Source organism: Acanthochromis polyacanthus, chromosome 7, assembly GCF_021347895.1.
Source record: "Acanthochromis polyacanthus isolate Apoly-LR-REF ecotype Palm Island chromosome 7, KAUST_Apoly_ChrSc, whole genome shotgun sequence".
Classification (NCBI taxonomy): domain Eukaryota; kingdom Metazoa; phylum Chordata; class Actinopteri; family Pomacentridae; genus Acanthochromis; species Acanthochromis polyacanthus.
This window is the reverse complement of record NC_067119.1, coordinates 18,668,324-18,677,983: the sequence shown is the minus strand read 5'-3', so window position 1 is coordinate 18,677,983 and position 9,660 is coordinate 18,668,324.

Below are 9,660 nucleotides of genomic sequence, written 5' to 3'. Positions count from 1 at the left end.
GCAAGCAGACTGCCATCTCATGAGCATTTCTTATCTCCAAACAGCCAGGTTTTCGGGAACTCCCTTGTTTTCAGATGAACAGCCACACTTATTTATATATTTATTTATTTATTTGTATCTGTTTTTCTTGGGGCTTTCAAATGTTTTCACGGTCAGGTGTTATTAAATTGAGAATATTCACAGTAAAACGAGCTTCGAAATTACTAGAATTTGATATGGGAACGACTGTTGAGGCAAGGAGACAGGGTAAGCTCGATTTGCACAATACTGTAATGTTTGTCTTTTTAGTAGATCACTGAATAGACAAATAACCATGCACAGCAAACAGAGCAAGGGCAGTGAAAAAGATTTAAAGTGGGCCTTTAATTATTAACGTGAGTCTTAAGGCCAGAGTAGGTAAATCTGAAGGAAAGTGACGAAAGATTCAGCAGGCATTTCCTATCCTTTTATCATCTATGAACCGAACCAGCAGAAATCAATTTTAATATCAGAAATAAAAAGTGAAGGAATCATGCTTCTGAATACACCTGAACTGGTCAAATGCCCAATTAATGGAGGTTTAGCATGTTGAGTTTTTTTGTAATTCACTGCATTACTGATTGATGTTTCAGTTTCAAGTGTAAGACATTCACATCAGACTTTCAAGGAGTACATTTTACTTCAGTCTGAGGAGCACTATGTTACAGCAGCACTCTAGGTAAGGATCTTTTGCTATTTTATCAAAAGTTTAGTGAAACGCTTGAGACTAAAACAGTTTTGCCATTTGCTCGGCCTGCCCCAAGCAGAGAAGTTTAAATATCTCGGGATCTCATTCATGACTGACGGGGAAAATGGAGCGTGAGATGGACAGACGGATCGTTGCAGCGTCAGCTGAAATGCAGGCGTTGTACCGGACCATTGTGGTGAAGAGGGAGCTGAGCCGGAAGGCAAAGTTTTCGATTTAACAGTTCGTCTTCGTTCCGTCTTCCAACAATGGAGCAATATATACAGTAAACACCTGTGAAGCTGTCTTCCAACATGTGGTGTCTTCCTAGCTGGCTTGCTAATGATTTCCACTGAATCCATTCATACATACATACACTAAGGAATCACCTGTTATTTTTCACTGTTGCAGGATTTGTGAAGCCTGCATCCTCAATGTGAGACTTTTGGAAAGCTGAATACTGTCACAAGGGCTCGGCTCATCTGATTTAGCTATATGTTGATGATCAGTAAATACCTTTAAGCCACAAGCTGGCTTCGTTTTAAACCTCAGTGTGTTGTCTATTAATATAAATGTTAACATTAGATCTCATGTGTGCATGTGGAGGATTTAGTGGTGCTGGAAAATCTGACAGAGCTGGGCTGAGTAAACAGTGTAATGTAAAGACTAATGTAGTTAATTCAGGTGATTCATTACCATTGTAATTAAAAGAAAAAAATGTAATTAGCAGCAAGACACCAATTACAGATTTCCCAACACTCCTACTTACATGCTTGTAACCCAACAAAGTAGTATGTAATGGCTTTTCATTTACCGAGTCATTAAGGAAGTGTATATATGCACAAATGTACTGACTCAGTCTTTCTCTCTTTCCCTGCTCTCTTCCTCTTGTCTTCTATCATCAGCTCAGTTTTCTTTGTCATTTATATTGTAAAAACATGATTTTCTCCCTGTCCTTTGCAGTCATATAGAGAATGCTGCAGCAGCAAACTCCTAATTATTTAATTACATCAATATTGGTCACTGCTGAAATTGCAGTTGTAATTAAGTGTGATTTGAGGTTCTGGGAGCGTGCATGAATTAATAATGAGCTAATCAAAAAGCACTTGGGCTGATTGCCAGGACATTAACACCTAGAAAGAGGAGGCGAATTAACTGTTGTCTGTTTCTGCCTCATGGAGCACATCTGCATCTGTCAGGGCCCCCAGTGGTTTATTGTTTTTACTTGATCTCCTTCAATTAGCTAATTTTATTTTGAAAGTTAACATGATAAGTGAGTCCCTGTGTAGCTCACTGTTTAAATCTACTGTATATTAACAACAAGCACCAAGATGGGAATTGTTTGGTGGAAATTCTCAGTTGAGCACAAAAGCACGCTCACATGCACGCATAAATTGAAGTGTCATTTGTAAAAATACAAGAGTATTTCTCTGGGGAAATTTAAAGAAAGGAAGTGATAGTGTGACATCTCTCTCAAAAAGTAATTTTGTCTCCATAAGCAACCTGTTGAAGAACATCTGAAAATGTGCTTCCGATAAATCACACGAATATGCCAACCTCTTCCAAACAAGGAAAGAGTGTGCAGCAGTAATACAGGTAAAACTACATTCAATTAGCATTGTCTTACTAAAAACAAGATTTATTTTTTCTTCAGACATTGTCATTTTGCATCCCGTTGTGAACCACTGTGAGTAATCTTCAAAGAGAAATACGAAGTTACATACAAGGGAGTTATAAGTGCTGCAGTCCTTCCGTCCCTTTGTCTGTATGTATCTGATTTAAGTTTTTGGAAGGCAACTAAATGTTAGCACTGTAATGGGAATCACTGTATTTCAGCTGTATTTTGTCCAGAGCAGCTAAAATATGATGGTTTCAAATTCAGGGGACTCTTTCATTTAAAGAGCACATGTAGGTTAGTTATTTTATATGATGAGTAAATGTAGTTTACATTGTTAGTGGAGGGTAATGGCCTGTAATGAATTTGTTAGAAGTGAGGCTAAATCCAGATGTTTTGGCCACAACAACACAACTGTCACTCTCCACCCTACACTACTCACTGAATTTGGCTTCATGTGAGTTTCCAGATGAAATTTCAATTCAAGATTCGCTGTTTTGACACAGATGCAGCACTCATTGCAGATAATTCTCGACATAGCTACATAGCAGGACTTCTAGAGAGGGTTACAAAAAAGCAGTACTATGTTGCTGTACAGTGAGAGTATTTGAGCACCATGGACATATTATTATGGGGTTGACACGTGGAGAAACAGCTAATAGCTTTCTATTCAACCCTCACTGTAAACACTGCAACCACTTTTAAGACTTCAACATGCAAAGATTTTCTTGACATAGAATGAAGTCAGCCTGCTTATTCGTGTGGCTTTGATTTAGAGTGTAAAAGTTTTGTTCTCTTTCATTAGTTTGATTACAGCAGCAGCTTGCCCACATTTAAAAGCCTAATAACCCTTTACGAAGTCATGTTCTGTATGTGGGCTTCAAACACAGCACTTTAAATTTGTTTTTATTTGAACAAGCAAAGTTAAAGCCTAAAGTTACAACACTACTGAAGTGTCAGCATCTTCAGCCTTTTAACATTCACTCCATTTTGTGCACTGAAGAAACACTAAAAACTGGGAAACATTTTGTTCATTGGGCTCTTACAGTGAAAATAGTGTGCAGCACATAGTGATTCAACAAGCATGTACACCTAAGGGTGACAGAAAAGGTCAGACGGTACCGTTTTGCTGTGTACGCACTCTTATTACAAAGTAAGAAAATATTGCTGCAGCTTTTGCTACTGTGATATTGGTATCTGAAAATGGTTGTCATGGTTTGAATTGTGAGGCTTTGTGGTTGCAAGCGATGCATAATCAGGGTCAATGCTATTCAAAATACAGTGGCAGAATTTTTACTTAAGGGCGAAGGAGTTAACACATGAATGGCAAACTGGCTAAAATGGTGCGAGGAAGAACACAGGATGCAGCCGTTTCATGAAAGGAATCATCAGTCGTGAGACAAAACACAAGTTTGTGGACAGATTAGCGCTCCACAAATAGCTGTGTGAAAAATGTATTTTTCGTGGATAATAACATAAATCACATTTGGATATGACTGAAATGATGAATATGTGTTGTTTTTAATAAAAAAAACAACCTATCAGAACGTCTTAAAAGGGGTTTTATTTGAACTCCTTAACAGGCTGTGTCTGAGCTTTGTGGTTCAGTAATAAAATCCTTCATAGTGGGGATTCTGCAGTAAAGTGGGACCACCCACTGATCCATGGTACGGTGGCATATTCTGGCAGTAGAGGCAGATGGTAGGTACCTAGCCTCTTCTTGCATGACAGAGCCTGATCAGTGAAAGGGCTGGGATGTGATGGAGAGTGTTGTTTGGCCACGACTCTGCTGTGTCTTCTAATGAGGCTTCAAAGACTTCATATGCAAAAGGTTCCTTATTTCTTTCGTCTTGCTGACACCATCAGTATTACACTTTAAATTTGGTCCGCACCTCCAAACTGACATTAAAAAAAGGAAACTCGAACTTGACTGTGCTGATGACAAGAAAATACAGTCTGTACATAATGGCTTTCAACAGGCCCAACCTTCTGTTCAGCAAGTATGGCGACAGGCATGGCATGAGGGGAGCATATTCACAGACATGCCAGCTTGTAGCCTCAGACCCACTGGGAAATTGGTGCTTTCTGCACTGCTTCTTTTGTGAGTCTCCCAGTGACTTTGTTCTTGACTTCTAATCTTCCTCTGTAAATGAGCAAATGATTAAAAACTTGTTTTTACATTTTTTTTGCATTCATCTGATTTTTTTTTTCAAATAGCTAAACCAGCGCAAAACAGACACCATATACCCAAGCTCTAAATTGCAGTAGAAATCTGTCTTTAGTCTCACAGTAGCTTCTCCAGAGAGAAGAATTTTACTTCTCACAAAGGTTTGTGGTATGTGTGCTTGCAAACACTTTAAATTCAGTTCGAATGCATTTGAGTAGATCAGGTAATGGTGGAATATTCTCTGGATTAGTTCTGGGCTGAAAGCTGCAGATGTTATGCGCCACATTCTGTTCCAAAACATTTTTTATGTAAAGCAACTTGCAGTTCACAGAAGAAATCTGTTGTCCCTGTCTCTGTTAGCTTCCAAATCCTACTCAGCAGCAGTGAAGGAAGGGTTGCTATTGCTTTGCCTATTTGTTACAAAAAACATTGTTTTTCAGCCATGATGTTTGTCTGCTTCTGCTCATTGCTTGTTTGACTCAATCATACAACCTTTATTTACAGAGTATTCCAATAACCTTCTACATGCCCATAACCATTACAATATTCTATCTATACTATTAACAAAACATGCTCACACGTCTCCCACAGTATTAATATAGTAAAAAACAAAACACACACAGTAAACTGTATATCTGCATGAACTCTGTGTTCATGCATGTGCAAACACATCTCCTCATATGTCTAAAGCAAACCTCACTGTCTCACAGCATCGAATATGTAAGATTTGAAAAACAGTGGATATGAGGGAAAACGTCTTAAAACAAAAGTAAAGATACTATTTATTTAGATCGTCCTTTGAGGAGTATAATCTAAATTCTAACATTGACCTTGTTGCTTGACAGTTGCTTCCTTGCTTGCTATTTTTCCCCACACTTAATTAGGTCTTCTTGTTCACCTTGCTTCTCATTTAATTGAAAAAAAAAGGTGTTTCTATGTCATGTTCTCCTTATTCTGAAATACAAAGTCTGCCTTCAAAGTGGTTTGACCTGCTCACGTTGAGTTTGAAGAGCTGTATTAGCTGTCATGCTTAATTATTACACAGACATGAGATGTGTCTGTCTATGATGATAAAAAAAGGACTTCCAAATCAGTCAACAAATGAATGACTGCTCTTTCATGTTGGCATTATTAGACCATAACACACATTGAAGTTATGTAAGAAATGTATATCTACAAATCATTATTTGCATGATAATGATGTACACTGTTCAATGACCATGAGGTCACATTTCAATTTCATTTCTTGTAGCTGTGACATTCAGTCTCTCTCTTTCTCTCTCTCTCTCTCTCTCTCTGTGCGCGCACACATATCTCCGGAAACAATTCAATTTGTTGTCTGATAGATTATCTCCGTGTCTGTCCGTCTATCTGTCTGTCCATCTGTCTGGATGTCTTGATTCACTTTTGTAAATCCTATGGCGGTGTTGCACTCAATGCACGAGACACATCACAGGTCACACAGAGCCATCTAGGGAATGAGATTGTCAGTAGTCATCACCAAGCAACCTGCTGCCAAACAGCTAAATTCAGGAGTGATCTTAAAGGTCTGATTTTATGGACAGCAAATTTTCCAAATGATGATTACTGAATGCACATGTGTCAACTCAAAACAGAAGTAATTTCTATATCTATTTTTTTTTGTCTTAAAATATCACACAAATAAATCCTCCTACGAACACTCACATGTAGGTGTACCACCTGTGCCCCTCCTCTCCCTTGCTGCTCCTCTCTAATCCACTTGAATGTAGCTGGATATTAGATTAGAAAGTTATAGATGTGATTATTCGTCCCTGGGCACAGTCATCTATTCGCTGATTAAAACATGAACTGGGAGCCATTATGTAACTGCTTAAAGAGATTAAACCTAGTCACCCTCGTGGGGGCCTGCTCTCTGTTGTAACATACAATCAAAATAGCACAGGCAATGGCACTCATGGATGCTCGTTATACTTCCACAGGTAGCAAGACAGGCGAGTGTAAGAGTCAGGGAGTGCTTGTCGCAAGTTGAAAGGACCATTGTTTAGGCTTTAGGGGCATCTTTTGGCAGAGGTAGAATAATTAGCATTTAGAATTATGTTTTGATCATTTTATAACCATGTGTTGTGAATTGTTGTTTTTTACAATGAGCTCTTTATATATTTACATTGGGAGCAGTTCCTCTTGCGTGCCTACACAACTAAACTGTGCTCTCATTTATATTTTCAAAGAAACATGATTTTGTTCTGAAGCAAACGTATTTTATCAACTATGACATAAGATAGGCTTCCAGTTTGAAAAAGTCACAAAGTCCATGATTGTCTGAGAATGACTTGAAATCCCTGAAGCGTATCTGGCAACGCATTTCTGGCGGTTTGTCCAAGCAGACAGCCAGGCAGCATTACAGGAGTGGGCTGAGCCGACAGGTAAGTTTATAACAAAAATTAGTAATTTAATAATTAAATTGATAATGACTCTCAATGTGTCTCCCGTTTCAGTTAAGAGAAAAAGTTAAAGTTCAAATGATTAGCATTACTGTCTGTCTTCAGCAATCCTCATGATGTCACTCTTAGTAGAGAAAATACAGAAAATGTGGTAACATTTGTGATCCGTCAGAAACTAACTTAATTCAGCAGAAAATATATTTACCCCCACCAAAATGTAATTACCTCCGCCAAGGAGGTTATGTGACACCTGGCGTTTGTGTGTCTGTCTGTCTGTCTGTCTGTCAGCAAGATAACTCAAAAACGTCTGGGCAGATTCACATGAAATTTTGAGGGGATGTAGACTATACTAAGAGGAAGAGCTGATTTAATTTTGGTGGCAATCCGGAAAGGATCCTGGATTCTGGATCACTTTGAATTGTTTAGTATGTTTTAGTATGTGGTCCAAAATATGACAAAAACATCATAGGTTAGTATGTCGTCCAACAAATTAGAGCAAGGTGTCCAGATAGCTCAACTGGTTAAGAAGGTCCTTCATAAACAGAACTGTGTCAGAGATGCAGGTTCAAATCCAGCTCTTGATCCTTTACTGCATGGGTTTCCTGTTTTTCCTCTCTATCCTTGGCGGAGGTCTGCACTCTCTGAGGGCTTTTCTAGTTGAGAAAGCAGTTTAATTGTACAGAACCATAATTTTGTGGGCACATGGTTGCATCCACAGATTAGGTCCTCTTCTGCCATGTTTTACCCCAGAACAGAGAAACCAAACACTACCTCTAAAGGAAGCTTTTTAAATTGAATTGACAGCATCTGTAGTTTCATCTACACATTTGAAACTAAGATGGCTAACTTAGTTGTTGACACCAGCTATATGCATCTAAATACTACACTGGTACTTTAACTTTACAAGGAACTGAGTGTATCATCCAGTATTTTAAATTATTGAGCTGGAAACCCCATGTTTGGCTCTTTTTCTGAAAAAAGAATTCTCTCACAAAAAGATATCTCCTAATTCTAGCTACATTTCTGTAGGTCTTATGACAGAAAACAAGTGAACATCATGCTTCGCCCAAGCAAACTAGGACTGGTTCAAAGATGAAAGTCCACAGTCAATGTTATCACTCAAAGTGAAACGTTAAGCAGCCTGCTGGTTACTGGCTGCTCATCGTGAACTCACTGCAGTTGCTGGTAGAAGCAGAGTCTTGATTTTTTTTCAGAAACCATAACCAAATGAGCAGCTCCCCCTACCTTGCAATATTTTCTTCATCCTGTCAATGCCTACATCCAGCACTTTACTATATGCTGTCATTTGACTGTATTGTAAAGCTAAAGAGGAGATCAGACATCAGTTGATTCCTCATTGTTAAACTGGATACATTTTTTTGGCAATCCCACTTTATTACAAGCTGCAGGAAGTCAGTTTGAATATTCCATTTGACAACTTGATGAACAGACTGACCAGACCACTTTCACAGCACCTGTCTTGGCCATGATTTACTATTTGTAGCCAGATCATGTCTTGTAACTCTTTTTGAAGTAAATATATACTTGAATGAATACACTGTGTCTTTGAACCCATGCAAAGGAGCAGTGTAACATTTTTGAAAATATACTTATTCATGCTATACTAAGAGGAGAAGATTGATACCCCATCATGGAAATATGCTAAACATAGAGCTGGTGGCTAGCTTAGTGGGAGATAAAGACTAGGAAAGTGAAAAAACAGCTCACCTGGGCTCTATGCAAAGACAACTGAGTTCACCCATCATTGTCTCTAAATTTTACAAATTAATACACTATACATTACCAGTCAGACGTTTGGACACACCTTCTCATTTAATGTTTTTTTCTTTATTTTCGTTACATTGTAAATTCTCACTGAAGGCATCAAAACCAAGACGTGGAATTATGTAGTAAACAAAAAAGTGTGAAATAAGTCAAAACATGTTTTATATTTTATATTCTTTATATTTTAAATTCTTCAAAATAGCCCCCCTTTGCTTTGATTACTGCTTTGCACACTTGTGGCATTCTCTTCATGAGCTTCATGAGGTAGTCACCTGAAATGTTTTTCCAACAGTCTTCAAGAAGTTCCCAGAAATGCTAAGCACTTTTTGATCTTTTCACCTTCGCTCTGTGGACTATCTCATCCCAAACCATCTGGACTGGGTTTAGCTCAGGTGACTGTGGAGTCCACGTCATCTGACTCATCACTCAATCACTCTCCTTCTTGGTCAAATAGCCCTTATACAGCCTGGAAGTGTGTTTGGGATCATTGTCATGCTGAAAAACAAATGATGGTCCAACTAAACGCAAACTGGATGGGATGGCATGTCGCTGCACGATGCTGTGGTAGCCATGCTGGTTCAGCATGCCTTCAGTTTTCAATAAATCCCCAACAGTGTCACCAGTAAAGCCCCCCACACCATCACACCTCCTCCTCCATGTTGCATGGTGGGAACCATACATGTAGAGACCATCCATTCACCTTTTCTGCATCACACAAATACATGGCAGGTGGAACAAAGATCTCAAATTTGGGCTCATCAGACCAAAGCACAGATTTCCACTGGTCTAATGTCTGTTCCTTGTGTTTCTTGACTCAAACAAATGTCTTCTGCTTGTTGCTTTGCCTCAGTAGTGGTTTCTCAGCAGCTGTTTGACCATAAAGGCCTGATCGGTCAGTCTCCTCTGAACAGTTGATGTAGAGATGTGTCTGCTGCTAGAACTCTGTGTGGCATTTATCTTGGCTCTA